The sequence below is a fragment of the Falco peregrinus genome, chromosome 1, assembly GCF_023634155.1.
Source record: "Falco peregrinus isolate bFalPer1 chromosome 1, bFalPer1.pri, whole genome shotgun sequence".
Classification (NCBI taxonomy): domain Eukaryota; kingdom Metazoa; phylum Chordata; class Aves; order Falconiformes; family Falconidae; genus Falco; species Falco peregrinus.
The window spans coordinates 67,753,589-67,775,547 of NC_073721.1; the positions used below are offsets into that span (position 1 = coordinate 67,753,589).

The 21,959-nt window shown below is 35.0% G+C and overlaps 2 long non-coding RNA genes across 6 annotated transcripts; both read right to left on the reverse strand.

Annotated features, from left to right (window-relative positions):
- Positions 1-419: 419 nt before the first annotated feature.
- On the reverse strand, positions 420-3,301 carry LOC129784902 (uncharacterized). Of its 2 annotated transcripts, XR_008748131.1 has the most exons (3): positions 1,775-3,301; positions 1,557-1,620; positions 420-1,336 (listed from the first exon to the last, which is right to left on the reverse strand). It is a non-coding gene; the product is annotated as an uncharacterized LOC129784902 (long non-coding RNA). The 2 variants fall into 2 exon arrangements; XR_008748130.1 differs by having other exon boundaries at positions 1,557-3,301.
- Positions 3,302-3,317: 16 nt separating this feature from the next.
- Positions 3,318-20,840, reverse strand: LOC114013980 (uncharacterized). Of its 4 annotated transcripts, XR_008748127.1 has the most exons (9): positions 20,724-20,840; positions 17,222-17,301; positions 15,635-15,673; positions 12,150-12,294; positions 11,539-11,748; positions 10,822-11,037; positions 9,318-9,477; positions 7,990-8,070; positions 3,318-7,307 (listed from the first exon to the last, which is right to left on the reverse strand). It is a non-coding gene; the product is annotated as an uncharacterized LOC114013980 (long non-coding RNA). The 4 variants fall into 4 exon arrangements; XR_008748126.1 differs by having other exon boundaries at positions 3,318-8,070; positions 10,822-10,960; XR_008748124.1 differs by having other exon boundaries at positions 3,318-8,070.
- Positions 20,841-21,959: the final 1,119 nt, after the last annotated feature.

The following is a 21,959-nucleotide window of genomic DNA, read 5'->3' on the forward strand; positions in this document are numbered from 1 at the left end:
ACTGTGTTAAGAGCCAAGGTGTTGCTTCAAGAGGGGATGATACCTTTTGCTGTACGATGATATATACAGGATGAAGTACTTTCAGGTCCCAACCCGGTTATGACTAGCTGTGTGTAATACAGATGTTAAATGACAATGAAAATACCATACTGAAAGTACAACACATGACCTCTCCACCCAGGTTTCACTAACATGCAGAATTATACCATTGCTTAAAGAACGCCTTTGAAAGCTTTCACAGCTTCCACAGTTAAATTATAGACTTTAAAAATATGCTTTTCATTTCTGTTTTTTCAGCAATGTTTTTATTCTGTTTTTCTTGTTTCTTTCTAGTTGTGCAGGGTCTTGGACAGAAGTAATGGCAAGTTTGTAGCACTATAAAGCACACAGGAAAACACGAGTATTATTGTATAAAATTGTATTGTATAAAATCTTAGTGTCAAATGATTATAGGAATACATGACTTTTCAATGTATTTGCTTACTATACTTCTGCAGAAATTAAAAATGTATTTGTTAGCTTTGCCAGCAGCAAAAACTGAATCAAAAGACTTTCTGTTCATTGTGTCTGTCCTATCTCCAACTCCCTTTAGGAGTGTTGTGTCCTGAGCAAGGTCTCCAAAGAAACACTATGGTCCCCTGAGAACACTAAACAAACACAGTTTATTAAGAGCCTGCATCTTCATTGCTGTGGGACAAAACTTAGATCATGCTGTCATACAAAGGTAAAAGGTGGCAGCATTCAGCTAGTTATCAGTTCTCCTGCTTCTAGCTCACCTGTTGAAGAACTCAGATACTCAGTTAAAAAAAAAAAAAAAAGAAGGTGCTTGATAGAAGTAAAATTTAACATTAGACTTACTTTTTCCAAGTCATCTATAGCTGACTTTAACTTGCCTAACTTTCTTTGTATTGTTCCATGCCTACAGTAGTGAAAAGTTGAAGGGTGCTCCTCCTTTTCTATTAACATAGTCAGTAGTCTTACTACTTCTTCTAAATCTTCAGAACTAACTGTTGCACCTTCAAGAACAGGCTGTATTGAGTCAACTAGTTCTAATTTTGCTTCTTGAGACTCTGTCATCTCAGTTCCTTTTAGTAACTCAGCATCCTTCTCCTCAGAAGCAGTCCCACAAGGAGGGAAAGTTTCATCAAACCAGGAGTTCCATACTCCATTGACACACAGGCAAGCAGAAGTTTCTTTTGGAATTCCACCTCTCACTTTTGCAAACTTCTCAAAATCTAACAAACAAGGGATGCTGGGGCTCTGATATTTTTTGATTGCTGAAGACACCTTGATACTGAATTTATCATGAATAGGGAGCCTTCCCAGAGACTCAGACCTAAGGAAAAAATATATTCAAATTAACTAAATATTCCCAGATATATTAACGATAACAAATTGCAATCTGCCAGTCAACAACTATACAAACAATTATTGTTAGCTCTCTTGTTAACGATAATTTCTTAACTTCTCAGCCATTTATCAAAATATATTATTGAAGCTGCATGTAAGCAGAATTGTTCCAGATTATTCATGTCCCCTGAATGTTCAGCACTTACTTGCAGTTACATGCTTATTTCCTCCAAAAGCTTCTAACTTGGGTTTACAAGGACAGTGCTAAACCTAAGAAAGGACAATATTTCAGAGTGGACAATTACCAGCCTTGTCAAATGATGATAAATCCTGGATGGATAAATATATCAATGACAGAACCCAATGATAGTAGGAAAAGGTCATGAGACTGTAAGAAGCACCACCCAGAGGTGAAAAAAACCACCTGAATTTACAAGGACATTTCCAACATGATCATCTGGGAAAATGCATAGCTTCCAAGGTGAGAACCTTCACAAATATTCAATATCAACATCTGCTTTGAGACATCATGGTGAAAGAAACAGAAGTCTTTAAAAGAAACACTTAATCTTTATCACAAACAATACTAGCCTTGCTAACACAGAAGGGAATACAGAGAAAATATTTTATACATACATATTTATAACACTATGTATCTAATATTTATAATATCTTATACATAAGGATCCTACTAGGAAAAAAAAGGGAAATTAAATAAAAAATGTAGCAGGTCCATGCATGAATGGCATGCAAAATTGTACAAAGATGAAGATGAAATTCCCTTGGTTTAGCAAAACTGATATGAAAGTCTTAGACAGCAAAGAACATACAGCAAGCACCCTGTCTAAAACAAGACTTTGGAAAAAGGCCACCTTCTCCCTTAGTCACAGCTCACTATACCAGTATATCACACCACTTAAGTATCTTTGATTTTCTTAAGAATAAACCTACTGAAAGGTGCCTAAAAGTAGAAAAAGAAGAAGCTGAATGGAAAACTGGCCTTAAGGACCAGGTCTGAACATCAGTGTAAGTACAGTGTGGATGCATATGACTGTACACAAAAATAAACAACATTTGGAATCTTTTTGCAGGTCACACTTTAAGCATAAGTGTTTAAGAAATATCAAAAAAAACTAGCAAGAACATTAATTTCTTTTCTCTCTCCTTTTTTTTTTTTTTTAAATACTTGAATATTTGCTAAGGCACCCTATATCTGAAGTGCTTAAATAATAAATACTGGGAAAGTATTTAGAGTGATACATGAAAACAAAAGGTAAAAAGGAAACTTACTTGTTTGATGTAATCTGTGAAGTTCATGGTACAAAGGTGGTTAGTCCAGTCGGTTTACTAAGATCTTAGAATTTCCCCCTTGTCTTTCAGAAGAGGTTTGATGATTTTAATCATGCATTTATCCTTAGATAAAACTTCCGTTGTTGCACAAAGCACCACCATTTCAATTTAAAGTGCAGTAAATGTTAAACGTTCTAAAGATACCCAAGCAGCAGGGGTTTTTTCTTTGCATTAAAATTACATATATTATTCCTAAACAACTAAACTATGATTATTTAATTGCAGGGGAATATTAAATATTAAAAAAACAAAACCTGTAATTAGATAACAATTACAAATGAAAATACATTCTTTAAAAAGGCAATACACATTAATAAAAAAAAAAACTTTTAAGAATCTTTGGGGGTTGACTTAATTTCTTAATCACATCTAATTTTCTAGGGTTTATTATTTTCTTTGATTTCTTTCTTTTCTTCTTGGGAAAACAGTGTATTTAACCCCAGCCTTTTGTGGTTGCTCCACAAGAACAATGTCATTCTCACTGTCCTCTTGTCCAGTCAAAGTAGGTGTTTTTTCTACTGGTATGTCTGTCTGCATTGACTGAGAATCACCACAGATGTGGTTCAACAGACTTTTGGTAGGGGATCTTTTCCCAGTCTCTGGCTCAACCTCTGGCTCAGCTATCCGTTGCTTCATAACCTTCATGCTGGTTTTGAAATTAGCTGACATATTTAACATAGTTTCATCTTTGAAAGCAGTCATCTCCAGAGCTGAGACTGATCTTTTAATCAAACTTGTCTGATAAAAGAAGGAAACTTAATTTATTTAGATGTTCATTTGAAATAAGATTTATATATCGCATTTCCTTAGTTTTAATGGATTGGATTTTATTTTCTATAAAAATGTGAAGAAAAAAAAGTGACATGGGGACTACACCGTTGAAAAAAATTACAGTGTTTAATGGGAAAAAAAGATCTGCATACCTTAGGATATGTGTCAAAGCAAAGAGTTCTGAAACATTAATTCAAAGTTATTTGAAGCTCATGAAGAGCTAAAATCAATCTTCTTGAAAAAGTATCACAAGAATTTTTAATTAAATACCCCCAGTCCTTGTAGGCAAGTTAAATTTTAAAATCAAAAATGTATGCCACTGGTGGTGACATTTACAAAAAGATGAACTGAGGTATATTCATGAACTCAGAAGAAAAGACATGAGGACTCTGTAAAACGTTTGGAAGTACAATTGTATTATATGGAAACACAGTTAATATCTGAATAGAATTATGCACACTCATACTTTGTGCCCCATCCCTGGATCACCTGACAAAATCAAATCCAGAAAAGTAACTTTATCCTCTGGTGTTTAATTGTTATTAATTATTAAGCAAGCATTATTTGCAATAATAATGTATTGCTTCTCTGGCTTTTTGTTAATTCCAGTTCACTAACTTGCACTATAATGCTAGACATAGCATATCTTTATCAAGGAAATTAAAATGCAATTTCATGTTCACTGCCTGAAATTTACAGGGGGAAACACTTATTAGTAATAAATAAAATAAATGAAGCATTGAATGATTTCTAGTTAGACTCAAAGAAGTACTTTTTCAATGCTTGGTTACAGACATCTGCTAAGAATTAATTAGTATCTTTTTTAGCAAGACACTGCAGCAGCCTTTAGTTTGTTTTAATAATACTTTAAAGCACTCCATTGAAGTAAATAAATATCTTTCTTTTTTTCATTTGTGGTAATTCATTATAACCTGTGAAGTTTTGAAAAGATTAAAAAAAATCTCAGTGTCACAAGTATGATGTTTTTCTTTAGGTAATTCTATATTTTTAAAAAAAACTAAGATTCATACTGATTTATTAAAAAGATGAAACTCAATGCAAAGCTATCATTTATCACAACATGTATCTATTATCAGCTGTCATTTAGCACCAAATCAAATAGTTTGACTGCAACTTGCATAAAAACCGAATTGTTATTTGGTAACTTTTAACGAAGTACTCACAGTTTTACTAAAGGATTGTTAGCTGAATTCAACAAGACTACTTCTATTTGAACATGAAGCTAGTATTTTAAAAATCAAGCATCAATGTTTATTTTATTTATCATTGTATACGAACTGCTGCCATGCTTCATGCCTGTCTAAAATAACATGGTCACAACATTTTTAGCAGGTCTTTATGGACTATACAGAAGTTTTAAATAAATGCATAGTCCTCAAATTCTTACTCAAAATCAAATTCGTTAATAAAATATTACTTGTATAATGCTATCAAAATAATCTTTGCACAATTGTGAAATTTGCAGCTTATTGCTGGTTTATGGGGTTTTTTTGTGAAACGGCTAACAATTTAAATAGCCACAAAAGTACATAGCATTTCACAGACTGGAAACTTGACAACATTGATGCCCTGATATGTCTGAAATCCAAGGACCTGGTACTGCAAATCTTTGCTCAGATACCTTGTTCCACTCATTTCAGGTTATCTAGACCACAGACCTATCTCTACACACTTATCTCCATCCAAATACCTGTAAAGTTAACAGGGGTTCTCATTGCAAAGCTATGTTCTCCTATTTAATGTAACCAGTGCATTTGAAAAAGACCTTTGAGACCCTCACTTTTGCATCTGATAGGAAAATATTAACTTCAATTCAGTTCAGTGGAAGAATTTCTTCCACAAAATGAGAGTTCAGGAACAAATACTAGTAAATATAAAATACCTGTGAGCTCCCACTGACACAAAAATCAGGCAAGGATTGGCGTCTTTTCAGTAAACTTTTTGTCTATAGATAAAATAAAAAGCAAAATAAGTCCGAATTATTCTGAGCCTAACATGAGCAGAGCTTTCAGATACATTCTGCTTTTAAAAGCAGAGACTGCCAAACCTAGAGCTAATGCCCAAAGAAATCTGCATTTTCACCAAAAAAAAACCAAACACCTCACTTTTGCAGAGTGAAGGACTGCATTTTGTCTGGATATCTGGATGTCTTATGCCCATTCCATTGCCAGATGTCTAAAAACCCAAGACACATTCAACATACTCATATAGATTAATGCTAAAGAGCAAGCACAGTGACACCTGCGTATGTACTGTACATGCTCCAATCTCAGAACACACTGAATATGCCATACTGTTGATCACCTAGTGAATTTACTGCATGTATCAGAGTCTTTCTAATGAACATGTTTTAACCCAGGCGTTTCCTAAAATTGTCATAGTCGCTGCGCATTCAATGGCATTAGTCACACAAACATTTGTATCTTGGGAATCCCAGACAAAAAAAATGGTCACATAACATCACCACAACCAAAATTTCCAATGAGAATATTACTTATTCCTGAGAACCCATATGTGCTTCATCTGGTTTTAATTGTTTTTGTTAACAGACCTACTTGTACCATAATAACAATTTGCTTTTTCAGTAAAAGACATCCCCAGGAGGTCCACAATTAAACATGGAATAAAATACAATATTTAGTAACTGCAGACTTTATTACTTCCAATTATTATATCTAAGGGCCCAGTCAACCTATAGGCAAAGGACTATCAGCACTTTTCCTCTCTGCTGGACAATTCCAAATCAGTTTGTAGTTATATATACAGCCACAACCTCTCTGTGCCTGAAGTCAAACATGATACAAAATTCCAAATAGTTTTTAGCCAAACACTATTTTAAGCTGCTGATACCAGAGGATGTAGATGTGCAAAGCTGATCACAGAATCCCTCCTTTTTGCATACTAAAGATTGTCCTCATTATTTCTAGCCAGCTCCTGCAAGAAACATTCAAACCAGCAAGTTCCTTTATCATAACCAGATTTACCTTTTTGTTCCACATCCATGTCATCTACAAGTCACACACTCTTGAATGACATATTCTCCGATAGCCAGTCACTATAAAAAAAGCTTCTTTCAAGGACAAAAGCAAGCGTGTCTTTCCCAGCATGTTTCACCTTCAAATAGGAAACACATTATCAAGCAGATCTTAACTGCATTAATAGTCCAAATTTGCAGACAGAGCCCTAAATTTTAATATAAAACAGTGCCTCCAAGCACTAAATTATACCTGTGAGCTCAGCTGCAGTAATAATATGCTAGCCTCAGTTTGCCCTTTTCTGGCTGCAAATACATCCACTCATGCATTAATTTTCCTTGGTTCCAGCTGAGGTCTCAACAACATCACCCAGTTGGTTCCAAGGTTTCAGCCGTGTTTTAGCTATGAGAACATTCAGTTGAACCTCAGATTCTCCGGTAAGATCTCCAGCTTACTTCCCATGGGATTTGGGTAAGCTTTTACCCACTTCCACCTCTCAGATCTATTCACTTGAAATAGCTAACCTTATGTAAACACATATAACACCACCATCATTAGGTACTTCAGGTTCTCTGTGGAGCCTGCAGCTCTCGCTTCCTACATTGCCTCCATGAACTAGATCAACAGTGTTTTAGGTAGTCGAGATTCTGTATCTGGAAAGACAGACTCTGTATCTGAAGCTTAGAACCACACTTCAACATTTCACTTGCAAATCACCTGCATAGAATTTTTTGCCTATCCTTTAAAATTACATTCAGAGAAATTCTGGATTAAAATACTCACACACTAGAAACATCTCCTTTCCTCTGTTCTGCTTCAACTCGCAGTTTTTTTAGATGTCTAGGCATAGTGAAACATCCAGTAAGCCACTCCATTAAGATATGCCATATTAATCAAAGCCTATTTGATTTATATTTATAGTGCTATAATAATGCAAAATAAGAAGCATCTTTAAAATATGCAATGTCTCTTTCCAAGCAGTCTCTGGTTTCAGAACAGTGAGATTTAGCATTTTCCAATAAAAAGAACAACAAATAACTAACATAAAATTGTTTCTAGAAGTCAACTACATAGAAATATTTTGTCTTATGACTAAGTCTTCAGACCATGAATTCTTTTGCTAATCTTAAATTTTAGTGTTACATTTTTTAAAAAAATTGTACCGTAATACACACCAGTCCATAACCATAGAAATCATGATCATCTTGCTCAGCTTCTAACTCTTCATGATCACTGAAAAATTCTTCAAATATATCTTCAATAACATTGCTCTGAAATATTAATGTTTTCATATTTGAATATGTGCAATACCATTATTTTGGTCATACAGAAAACATAGTAACAGATAAATAAGTAAAGCCTATAAGGTATTTGAGCTAAAGATTTATGATGATCAAGACCAACACCACAGAAGCCAATTTTCCTAGGCTTCTGATGGAACATGTTTTTTAATATGACCAAGAATTACAGGGTACAAACTGAGGAAACTGATTATTGCTAACTGATTCTCTAAAGTTTTTACCTTTAGCTTTGGTAATTTATGTCAGGTCACAGTAGTCCACGTAGTAAGAAGACCACAACTCTCAATTTGGTCATAGTAAGGCTAGGAGATGGGAAACTATGTCCGATTTATTCCTGCTATGAATTAATCCATGCATAACTGTGCTTTATCTCTTGCACAGGAGTGTGAACTGGTCATGAAATGCTAATTTCTCTGTAACCTTTGCCGTATGAAGGTGCAGAGTGCTACAAATATGGGCATACAATAGACATGCCCTTTTGCATGAACAGCTCATCTCTCACAATAATCACAGTGGAGAATTTATACACAAAACACTTCAAAAAGAAAAACATTGACATTTTCTAAAATGGACTTTGTTAAATATAAGAAATATTGTATTACATTTTAATAGAAATCAATGCCAGCATAGCATATCAGAAGAAAAACTATGCAAAAGTAGCTTTCAGCATAAATGTAAACACATTAATCAAGATAGTGTAATAACAGATGGTAATTAAGAATACCTACTACCAGAAACTTTAGTATTGTAGAAAATTAAGCAATACTATTCAATACATAGTATTACAAACTGTACAATGACATATGTACTGTGCTTACAATATACAGAAGTGTTAATAAGGTAGCAATACAAAATACACCTATTACAGTTAACAAATATAGTGTCAGAAGATGTATATTTCTGCAAAAGATGGGAACACTAAAAATACATTTAAAATATGTACCTCATATGTAGGAAATAAAATTTCTTTTAATGAACAAATTGGAGCAGAAAATTTTGGTGGAGCTGGAGCCCAAAACATTTTTAAAGCCTCTGGATAAATGGAAACCTTCAAAACCAACACAATTCAGTTGTCAATTAACATAAACCCGGTTGATAAATGTCTGTACTGAATCTGAACTATTAGGTGATAAAATGCTGCTTTCTGCTAAACATGATTTTGTCAAAAACAATCCCATAAAATACAATGAAATCCTGAGAGACATAGGGCTCCACAGCCTGAATGAACTACCTGGTTTGCTCTTTAGTGTTTTTTTTTGTTATTAATCTGCATATTAGCATACTTTATTATTTCAGAGAAGGAATTAAGAACTGAGACATAAGGTTTCAGAACAACACTCCCCAACTGATGAAAAAACTCCATATACATTTTTATATTGCATATTGTCAAATGTTGAAGAATCAGCAGAACTTTATTTCCAAGGTGTTCTGGCTTTTTGTTGCATGACACATTAAAAAAAAAAACACCACTTTTTTCCCCCCTGGATTTTGTGTCTTTGTTTGTAGGACTGTGCATATACAGCACTCATTTATTAAAAGTACTTCTTACCTTCCCTCCTAACAGTTGCAGCTGTGGCTTTTTAAGACAATGTTCAGCTATTTTTTGGCATTCAGTTGGATGTTTTGATGTATGAGGGGGAAGAAAGTGAATCCCATCTGTCCAATTATTCTAGAATTACTGTGAAATTGGAACTCCTTCATAAAAAATTCTGTAGCAATATAAGAGATTAATAAATTACTCTGATTATGTGTCAGAAATAGCTTGGTTGTTACAAACAAAGAAAATTACATAAAATTTAAATCAAATCAGAAATAAATGATGAATAATTTTTTTGTTTTTCTAAACTAAAGACTGAAATGACTTAATATACGATGGAAATCTGGTGTCATATTCATAATTTTTGTAGTCACATCCCAATAATTTTAAGATTAATTTCATGATCACATCCATGGCATATGTTATAGAAGTCACAAGAAAAATATAACACTAAGCTCTAAATTACTATGAAATGCATTACATGCGTAACTTCATACATAGCAAATACACCAGTCAAGTGCTGGGCTTACAGTTAGATATACTTAAATGCCAAGGAGAACCGATTTCAGCAAGAATATCTGGCTGGTTTTGAACAGCACCTTATGTGATTACTTGGGAATTGGATTCAGACTATTTTTTGTTTGCCCTTTTTTAAAATAAATCAACCTATGGCAAATGTTGCACAAAAAGAAAAAGTTGTATTTTGAAGTAATTATACACCCTAATTTCCTATCTGTCTACAGTTTCAGTTTCCAAAACCAGTGAACACTTTACACAACACGGTAACTCATAAGTATATTTATATATGCATATGCGTGTGTGTATGTATATATATAAAAAAAATCTTGCAATAACTGATCTACCTCTATTTCCTTTGTTCCTGGCACCTTTAAAGGGAAATTCAGCTTTAAAGGATCTATTACTGCTACCAAGCTGGTAAAACTATTTTAGAGATTAGTAGCAATGACTATTAACATTTATCAATTACACAGATATTTTACAGGATTTATAAAATTTTAATGAATATTTTTTATTTAACAGAGAGTAGAAATTAAATTTCTATTTTTTCTTCCTGTACCTTGTTTTATAGTGCAATAATTACCTAATTTTTCACTTATACAGTCCTTACTGTACTAGCAATTACAAGCACAGAATGCAATGAATGGTGAAATATGTAACATGCATACAAAAGAACAAGGAAAAGCACTCAATTTCATGTATTCAAGTATCCATATATGTATGTAAATTAAAACGTACATTACATAGAACACTTGTCTTTTTGCAACACATTGGCACATTGGCATATGCCAACACTGACATCTACTGGTGTTAGTGAGGCTTGGGGTAGCTTTTTTGCACACGAAATTAATGAAGTTTCTTTGTGCATTCCTGGAATTAAAGTATGTAACTTCTGTTACTTGCAATTTCACTGTCAAAAGTATATCTACTATAGTGGACTTGATTCTCATTCATGGTAATTGCAATGTATTTCCATTTTAAGACCTATTTAACTTACCAGAATACTGTGTGAAGTGAGGAGCCTCAACATAACTGAGAACCAGACATTTGATTTAGCAAACGAAATGCCTTCTGAAGTACATTTGGACGTTAAAAAGGAATTCATAAAATGTAGCACTAGCCCAGAAGTTGTAGTTCTTAAACAGAGAGAAAGATGATAGATCTGGGAGTAGTTCTTGAACACTTTCTGGAATTTGCTTTCTTCAGGTGGAAGCTTTGACAAAAGACAAGAGAAATGTCAAGAGAAGAAAAACAAGAACTAATGACTTTTGACAAGTGTTTGGCCTTCTAAGTTTTTCTTTAAGTATCTAGTGGTGTATTGAGTTTGCGTGGCAAGGTTTTGGTAGTGGGGGCTTCAAGGCTGGCCTCTGAGATAAGTAGCTAGAAGCTTCCCCTATGTCCAACAGCCTGTGCCAGCCAGCTCCAAGACAGACACACTGCTGGCCAAGCCCAAGCCCATCAGCAACAGCAGCAGCACCTCTGTGATAACACATTTAAGAAGGCAGGGGGAAAAACCTGCACAACCGCAGCCAAATCGAGGAGTGAGACAGAGAGAGTAACAACTCTGCAGACACCAAGGTCCGTGGAGAAGGAGGGCGGGAAGGTGCTCCAGGTGCAGGAGCAAAGATTCCCCTGCAGGCCATGGTGAAGACCATGGTGAGGAAGACTGTGCCCCTGCAGCCCAATGAATGCCCACAGTGGAGCAGATACCCACCTGCAGCCTGTGGAGGACCCCACACCAGAGCAGGTGGATACACCCAAAGGAGGCTGTGACCCTGTGGGAAGCCCGCACTGGAGCAGGCTCCTGGCCAGACCTGTGGCCCCATGGAGAGAGGAGCCCAGGCTGGAACAGGTTTGATGGCAGGACTCATGACTCTGTGTGGGGGCCCCAGGCTGGAACAGTCTGTTCCTGAAGGACTGTACCCTGTGGAAGGGACCCATGCGGGAGCAGTTTGTGAAGAACTGCAGCCTGTGGGAAGAACTCGCATCAGAGAAGTTTGTGGACAACTATCTCCCATGGCAGGGACCCCACGCTGGAGCAGGGGAAGAATGTGAGGAGCCCTCCCACTGAGGAGGAAGGACTAGCAGATGTAAGGTGTGATGAAATGACCGGGACCCCCATTCCCCTCACCCTCTGGTGGGGAGGAGTTAGAGAATTCGGGAGTGAGGTTAAGCCCAGGAAGAAGGGAGGGGTGGGGGTAAGGTGCTTTTAAGATTATTTTTTTTATTATCCTACTCTGATTTGATTGGTAATAATTTTTTGTTTCCCCTTAAGTCAAGTCTGGTTTCCCCAGTGACGGTAATTAGTGAATGATCTCTCCCTACCTTTATCTCAACCCTCAGGCCATTCATTATATTTTCTCTCCTTTGTCCAGCTGAGGAGGGGAGTGGCAGAGCAGCTTTGGTGGGCACGTGGCATCCAGCCAGGGTCAACCCACCACGGGTGGTTCTGACTCTTTAAGATGGATGTCTGCATAAAAGAAATGTCAAATGAAATTGCACAAGATACAAAAAAGTATAAAACAATCAAAATATTCCTTAGCATTTGGCTGTTAAAAGTGTTTGACATGAACAATGTAAAAAGAGCGATCCCTCTTTTAGGGCACTTTCATCGTAAATTGTTTTCAATTCCAGGAGTTTTATATTAAGTAATTAACTGTGTATTAATGCAAAACAACATTCAGACTTCTCATTTCTGGAAGAGAGAATCAACATGGAGCAAGCTCCAAACAATAATAATACTGATCTGATAATATTCTGTTTCCATCTGCTGGTAACTGTAAATCAGAATGTCTCAGGGAGATGCAGGCATTCCTGCAGGAAGGAATCTTAACAAACATAACATGAAGCTAAAAATCCCATTAAAATTTTTGTAGGGTATCTGCCATGAACAGGTTTGACTATCCATATGTAATCTTCATTAAAATACATTTAGGTTAATACTTGTCCTCATGGATAAAAAAGTCACTTTTTTAACTCTTAGACAACTGATGCCTGCAGAGTATGCCAAGATCAAACAGGAGGGCAAAAGCAAGGCAACTTTCCTACTTGATGAAATAAACAGTCAATCCCAGGAGAGAGTTGCAGCTGACCTTGGGAAGTTTACATCTTGATAAACTGATATACCCTGGTCCATAAGACATGAGCGAAAATATGAATGAAAAGTTAGACATATTTTTAAGCCTGTGGATATTTTTCATAGCGAAGACAAGACTTTAAAGCAAGAAAATTATTGCTTTCTTGATGTGATCTACCATAAAATCAGACCACTACAGGCTTCTTTGGACTTTGTTACAGTCAAACAAGATTCTTTCACAGAAGAACTCAGAACTAGTACCAAAAAAAAAAAAAAATCTGTCACTATTTAAACAGTTGACAAAGTCTTTGAATTTTAACGTCCACTACCCAGGAATCATGCTTACCCCCACATAGATCATTTGCATTTGTGATATTATCTAAATGGGGGGAACTGGTCAGTAATGAAATGTGAACAGCTTAAATGGGCCTAAATTAGTGTCAGGTAAATTATACCTTTGACCTTCAAGGCTCACATAAGGCAACCGGTTTTAAAAACAGACGATGATGATAGATGATGCCACTAGATGGCAGTGCTCCAAAGAATTTCGTTTTCTCGATTTTGAGGATTAAACAAATTCAGCAAGGAATTTTGGTATGGGCTTCCTTTTAAACTTTAATTCTCTTTTATCTCTGGGGAATGTAGCTTTCAATGTAAAAATTTCTTCCAAAAAATTTCTACTGATTCATAAAGCTCAGACTCACTCTCAATTTCCTCAGCCTGTTGGCTACTTCTTGAAAACCAAACTGTTCTCCTCTTCAAATCCCATCCTCCCATACCTTCTAAAATTCATCTCTCCTAGTCCTGCTCCCTCAGTTTCCCAGGTATTTAAAGGTATTCTGTCCTCTGCTCTCTTCTTTTCTTTCTCTGCTCTGTTTCTAGTAATGTACTAGTCAAAGACCACGTACAGGTTTCCTCTCCATGGCAATGAATCACAGCACGATTCATCACTCTGTTCTGCACCAACAAAAATATCAGATGACCTTCCTCTTAGGGATGTCAAGCTGTCAGTGCTAGCTCAGCAAGGCTGAAAGATAAGGATCTTATGAGCCTTTCCCTTTTCAACCTTCATAGCCTCCCCACTACTTACTTTCTTCATCACTATGGCTAGCATCCCATCATTCACAATATTCTAAAATTATTTTTCTAATCTCTCTACAAAACTAAAGTCTGGTATCTAGTTTTGTATCTTACTTGCTGCAGTGTCCATTTCTTTAGCTTGGCCAAGCATCACTTTATTCTGTTCACATTCATTTGAAGCGCTACTGCAAAGATCGTAGTTGCTTGCTTTGAACGTTATCCCATTCTTTGAAGTAACAGAAAAAGAGAAGCTCATTCAAATACAAGATGCTCTTCTGCTTTCAAAGCCTTCACAGCCTTTCCTTCTTTTGTCATCTCTAGATCAGTAAAGCACTAACTTCTATTTTTGTGACTTCTGACTCTGTCATTGACTTCCTAAGCTTGGGGTTTTTTCCTTTTGGAATGTCTTTTTACCCACTTTCATGCTACCTCACACACCTGAGAAAAGCTCACTACAGCCATCAATTTATTCTCTCAGAATTTCCTTAAATCCTCTTCCACCATCACCTACAAAACAATTAACAGCTGGGTTACTGGTATGATGAAACCCCTGCTTACAATGCTGATCAGTGTCCTTATTCTTATTGAGTCCTTATATGCTCTGTCTGCATCTGTTCAACAGACAGAAAATGCTGCTGAATCAAAAGCAAACACTCCAGTAAGGGCCATGAATGATATTCATATGTAACCCAAACTCCTGACAACAGCAGAAGCTCCCAAAAAACAAAATAAAACATCAGGACCTAATCCTGTACCCTGAAATGATGTCATCCTTGATGGTCAGGGTAATCTTGACTACATCAAAAGAAATCAATTACTAAAAACGTTCATAAAGCAATTTATGGATTCATATTTTAAGGTCAGGGAGAAGCCTCATGATAACCCAACCTGACCTTCTAAATACGACAGATAATAAAATTTTATCAGTTTTCCTGCATTAAGCTCACAATTTGCTGGGTGAAACTCAGGATATATACCTCAGAAAGAAATCCAGTTATGATTTAAAGTCAGTAAGTAATGCATAATTTCAGAAGCTGCTACTTTCATTCGTATAGCTACTCTCAATTTGTCTATACTGAAACATCAACTACTTGGTCTGTTATGTTTTCATTTGGCAAATTTTCTTGCATGAGAAACTGCATGCTGCAGGTATAACATTCAAACCAACTCTATATCTCTTGTGTAAAGCCAACATCATAATCTTCTAAAAAGACTTAATACACAACCGGTATTCAAGAAAAAGAGAGACTGCATACAGGAATCGACACTTCTGCTTGCTCCCCTAGAATGGTATTTGGAACACTCTGTTAAGTGCATTAAGTGCACAACATTTCTACAAACTTTCACATGGAACAAGAATCACAGATTTAGCAGAGAGGAAATCTGCTGCCCGCTCTGGAAAGTAGATTTTTAGGGGCTGCAGGCAGAAATTTCCCTTCATTTCAAATCCAGAACATGGAGCCCTCTTCTAAGTGTGGATACTTCCATTCTTTCAAGGAAGGGCAAGTGGAGGGGGGTTGTTGGGTTTTTTTTTTTTTAAGACAGGAAGAAAAGCAGAGTGGTGATTTCCACCTCTTTATGATAATTCATTACTGAAGTACAGAGCCAGGAAATGAGAATTTGTTCCTTATCTGAGGATTCAGACTTCACTTACCATTAGATTATTTGACCATTCTGGGTACAGGAAGTTGTGCTGTTGAGCAGAAAAGAATGCAAAAGTCATGCAGCCAAGAGAGAGAACAAGCGGCAACATGACTATCTCAGTTGTTAGAGCACTAACCTGGAACAGAAAAGCTCCATATAATATTTCTAATCCCAAAACTTTTTTTTCTATATTATTGCTAATGTCTCGCCTCCTTTATTTTAAGGTAAACATTTAATTTAAAGTTCAGAGAGCATTACACAGACATCTTCTGTTGCTTATCTTTCAAGACTGTAAAGCTCCTTTCAGAGTTACTGCTTTTCAGGATACAATCTCCCCTTCTACAAAGGATGACCCTAATTCCCTATTCTTATCCTTATGACCTTGCATTTGGCTGCACTAAAACGCATGTTTTTCAAGTGAGCCCAAGTTAACAAGCTACACAAATTGCCCTGTAAAACTGACATAGCCTTATCCTTATTTACCACTCCACCATTCTTTAGATCACTACAGACTTTATGGGCAATAATTTTATATTTCTGGAGCTGGTGATACACAGAAACTACAAGTAGCAAACTGCCAGTTCTGAAAAAACATCAGGAAAACCTTGAGAGTATTACAGCTCCAATTCTGAACTTTTCGATGTTACTATACAAACTAGAAAAGCCCAAAAAAGCAAAAATTTAACCAAAGTAATAAGCAACAAAAAAAGAATATGCTTCATGTTCATTCATATGCAAAACACACCCAAAGAAAACAAATTTAAAAACCCAAAGATTTAGGAATTCACTTTCAAATATAAAAATCTGTAATATAATAACATGATAGAACAGAGTAGGCTTATTCCAAAATCCATTTGTATTTCCTTACTACACCTTATAGAACACACTTTTTGACAGATCTCTTTTTACTTGTTGCATCAACCTCAGAAAAATTAACTATTATGCATCTTGTTCTACTTCAGCTCCTCATCCATTAAAGATGCAGGATCCTGCAGTTATCACATGACTACCTTTTACATATGCAATGAATACTTTTGACTACAAATTCATCTAGGTCCCAGTTCTGCATGTGCTTAACTTTGTGCATGTGTTGAGCTCAACAGAACCACACTCAGTTACTTAGTTATGCTTGTTCCTAAGCGCTTGTAGAATCAGGACTGAGGTACAGTGGGTGTGCTCTTTAAATATTTTACTATTGCAGGATCCTGCATTCACAGAAAGCCTACTCTTATTTGCTCAGTATTTCTTGTTATTTCAATGGGACCTCTCATGCAAGTAGAATGAAGTATAAAAATTCATATATCCAGAACCTAAATTGTGACATATAACTGAAAACATGTCTACAAAATGCAGTTTATTTTTAAAAACAAGCAATACATTTTATATCCTAAGCAAGAGAGAAACCTTTTAGTACCCTTGTTCTAATTATCTTAAAACACATCTACCAAATAAGGCGATTTTTTCAGATCTTTTTCTTTGCCACTTCCTTGAAACTACTAAATACTGAAACACCATTAAAGTTATTTCTCAACATATAATCCTTTAACTTATAAAATTAATTAAAACATAGTAACTCTGAAAATAATTAAGTTCATACCTTTTCCTTTCAGCTTGCTCTTACAAATAAACATATTTGGAACACATTGGTTGGTTCTTCCTCCTTATTGTCCATGTCCTCTGTTGTAAATAAGACATTGTGACCTCTTTTGTCTAAAGTATGATAAACTCTAGAAACCAGCTGTAAATAAGAAGGCAATATAAAACTAGGAAAAGCAGTACATAGATGATGAATGCCTGGATAATGTTTACCTCTAGAAAGGAAAACAGGGAAATGAGAATCTTAATATCCATTCTTTATATACTAAAGTACATAGTTTATCAAATACTACATCATGACATACATCAGACCATAGGATATAAACTGTTAACACAAATACCTGGCATAAAGTGCCTGGTAATTTCTACTAAAAGTAGAGAACATTATTTAGAAAAGAATAATGGGTAAAAGCTAAAATATTGGTAATAATTTTAAAGCAAAAAAGAAGTGCAGTAGTCACAATTTTACTTTCCCAACTTAAGTAGAGCCTTCTTTCACTTGCTGCACCAAAAATGTAAGCCAGGTAATGGAGATTTACAGCATAATTTGGGTATGTAGATAAATGTTGTTAAAATGTTACATATACATTCATCTGTAAATTCTCCCCCATGACAGGATACCTTGTAAATACCCTAAAAACTCTGAATTAGTTTTATGATATGCTATCATTTGAACTTCTTCCTAGCTTTTGGATTCAGTGTTGATTTTGGAGGAAACACTGGGTCTTTGACTATCTTTGTAAAGTTAATAACTAAAAAATTCTACCATTTACCCCTCCAATCTAGAGTTGTACTGAAGGTGATGAAAGTCGATTGACTTCCACAGGCCATGGATCAAATTCTGAAAACAATCTCCAGCTACTGTATGAACTCTACAAAGTTAATAAATGTCTAACATGCAGAAGGTTACAACGTGAAGAGCAGTATATCGAAAATGTCTGAGATGGAAAAATCTCAGAAACGGTTCCCCAAATATAAGCTATTTTAATTAAAGTTCATAAGTGCCTTCATATTTTAAGAGAAAATCCCAAATGAAAATGGGTAAAACTCCACTTTGAAATTACACTGGCTTAACTATTTTTCTGAGGTTCTCCTGAGACAATGACACTTTCAACAATTTGGTTTTTTCTTTTACTGAGAACTATGCCTTATGTTATAAACAGATATTATAAAGGGGCAATCAGCAAGAATTACAAAATAAAATAAGGAAAAACCACATGATTAATTTATCATGCAATACATACTAAAGTTACAAAAATAATATTTTATATTTTCTTATGTTTTTTGAAAAATTACAGCAAAAAAAGTAAAAGAAAAAATCACATATGCAAAGAAAAAACAAACAAAAAAATCAGTATAATAACACAAATTTGATTCACAATCAAGAAATTATCCCAACAAGTATATACCAGTTATACCTCAGTTACATTAACATAGTTTGAGTCCCTAAGTTTATAGGCACATGACAACGCAACAGGAAGGAGGTTCATTAAGTCTTTTAATTAAAAGTCTTTAAAATATTTTTTCCAAGGCATACAACTTTAATATATAGAAAAAAGGCTCGTTACTTTATGCTTCAACAAGATAGTTTCAGCAGATCTTAAAATCAAAGTCTGAGATCAGTGGCATTTTTGCCTGAATGAAAACAGAGTCAAGGTTATGAAATAAAATGTGGAAGTTAAACATAAAAATGAAATATCTAGTTTGAAAAGCAACACAATCACACAATGCAAGAGACTGATTAGGATTTAAGGCATGCTTAGAGCACTCCGTTTAAAGCAAAGGCTAATATTTATTTTTTTTTAACTAATTGAATATATTTATAGCATAAATGGAAATAAGTAACTTTTGGAGTGCAAAATCAGTGGCCAGTGCTTTTATAAATAAATCACATTAAAATTAGAACTATTTCACACTGCTTTTTTTACTCAATAGAGAGTATATAATCTTCATAAATGTTTATAGTAGTTTACCTCAGGATACTCTAACACAGTTTACTTTCTCTGAAATGCAATTACCACACACACACACACAAAAAAAAAAAAAAAAGATGGCAAACAGAAACAATGACAGGCAAAATAATTTCAACATTTTCTAGGAACTTTCTCTAAGTTTTTTGTCATTTAATTTAAACAAATAAAAACAATTTGAATGTTATTTTAATTGCATTATCATTACTGTACTATAGAAGTTTATTATTTCATTGAATGAACTAACTGAATGCTTTATCAATGTAAACTGAAATATTTGGAGCATGCTGCAGGTAAAGGTGAATGTTTTTACAGCACACACTCTCCTAAAACAGACTATTTATCATTCTTTGGAAAAAGGGGACATGAAAAAACAATACTATGTGTGTGGCCTACATTACCTTCACTTAATGCACTAAATAAGGTTTTTTAGAAAATCGTGCAGTTTCTGCACCATTGATAATCTGACAGTAAGTATTTATTGAAGGTAAAACACTCATTGTCTGTTGACACTATTTGTTTTAATATATAATCTTGCTAACCAAATGATCTTTAAGCAATGCAGATAAGCAATGGCATGCAAAGGGTCACTTAAATGCCGATTTGACTGTTTTATAAACTTAAGCATTCTTTTCCCATGACTATTCTCAGCTACTTAATTGAAAGTATTATCCATTTACAAACTTTAGGCCTGCCATAAAAAGGCTCTCTTCTGTATCCAATAGACCTTTCAGGACCCTAAGAACAACAAAAGCTAATAATTAAAGCTACTCTTTTTTTTCCCATTTTTTTTTCTCCATAGAGAAGTGAAGAAGTAACCTATGGTACATCTAAACAAAGCTATCTATAAAGCTCTTATTAGCAGTGAAGACCATAAAACTGAATAGTCTCACTTGACATGGGTTGGACAGGATCAGTTAAATTAGGACACGGTCTGTACTACTTTTGTAATCTCCACTCCTACTACAGAATGACAGATACAACCTATGACAAGAGCAAGGTAATAAGCAGTTGTCCTTAAATTACAGCTCTCCATGTAAAATCTCCTGAATTTCAGACAAGCACTGACTGTAATACAAATTCAAGTTAATGAATTTTTAATACATCTTCTCTATTTAAAGATGATGACTTACAGCTGGCATTGCTTATATTAAATTTGTGGTATTTTCCATTGTTTGTTTTTAATTATTTTGATTAGATTATGCTTGGAATTGTACGGACAAATTCAACCCCCGCATAAGCAACTTCAGTTTCTGCCGCAGTCAAAAGAAGTTTCATCTGCATACAGCAGGACTGAATAGGCCCTCTGGATGTTAAAAACCATAAATCAGAACCATTCCAAGGAGATAAATAGCAGATTAAAACTAGAAATACCAAACTAAACTTGATAATTTAAATCAGAAATTGCTACTGTTCAGATCCAAATTTGGCAGGAGCGGCATTATTTCTTCTCCAAACTTATCTGTTTGCACTAACAATTTAATATATTTTCAGTATTTTTCTTATAATAATGAAATAAGATTAAAAAATTACTTGACATTTGAAGCCTGAGGAGACAAAGATTGTTGCAAGTCGTGTTCCTCTTGCAGCTCTTTCTGAACTTCATCTGGTTTAGTTTTTGAAATTGCTTTTCCTTCCACCTGTAGCACATCCAAGGACGGAGCCTAAAATGTTAATAAATAGGAGATAAGCCCAGTGTTAAAAACCGGTAAATTAGGTGGGTATTTTCACACCTACTGTGGAGTAGAACAAGGAGCAATGGCACACAAGCAACTCTGACCATCAGAAAACACAATTCAACTAGAGTAGTTTACAACTGCTGCCACTATACAGATCGCAGCAGCACCCACAACTGTTCAGAATATAGAATAAGCAGAAGAGTGTGATAGAATTTTCAATGTGCCCTACTTAAACTGCATTTCTGAATAGTGTATAAAATGAGTGTATTTCAATATATTACAAAGAGAATAACCAAAAAAGCATCAAAATCATAGTATTACTATTCAGAACTATTAAACTTAGAAAAGCATGAACACATCTAAAATTTGTATTACATTTTTAAGCAAATTCAAACAGACACACATAATATAAAGCATGACAGTTTTAGAAAAGTTTCTTCAAGCTTATTAAATACAGGAACTTTAGCAGGAACACAGGTGTGAGGAATTCCTACTGTTTCCACCTACACCTGCTCATTCCTGTTTATTAGAGCACCAGCTACTTCGTTGTGCAAAACTGCAAAATAGATCAGAAAAATGACTCGTGTTGAAAAACATAGTAAAAAAAAAAAAAAGTGTGGAAGGAAGGCAGAAATTAATCTAGAACTCGGATTCCATTTGTAGTGTCCCCACAGAAATTGTGTCAGGGGCAGCTCACTGTAATCCAGGAGCAAAAGCAAAGAGCAAGAAAATGGAACTACTGAAGTCATCATTGCTGCCAAAGTGTCTGCATCTGTATCATAAAACTCATCTTCAGAATCTATACCCTTGTGTTGCTTTTTCCATACTGTGATGACATCCAGAGGTCTCATCCAACCTCAACCATTCCACAATTGTTTTTTGCAAACTGTCAAGCATCTTCCTAAGACAGACTAGCAGTGTCATCAATAAAAACAACAAAGCAGGTTCAACAAAATAAAGCAGTATAATTATACCATAACAATGATGGACAGAAACAGAGTAACAGTGGGGAAAGTTAATTTTAAAGTGCTTTGCCTTGAAAAAATTTGCTTTCTCAATATGACAAGTTAAGTCTACATATTTGCTTCTT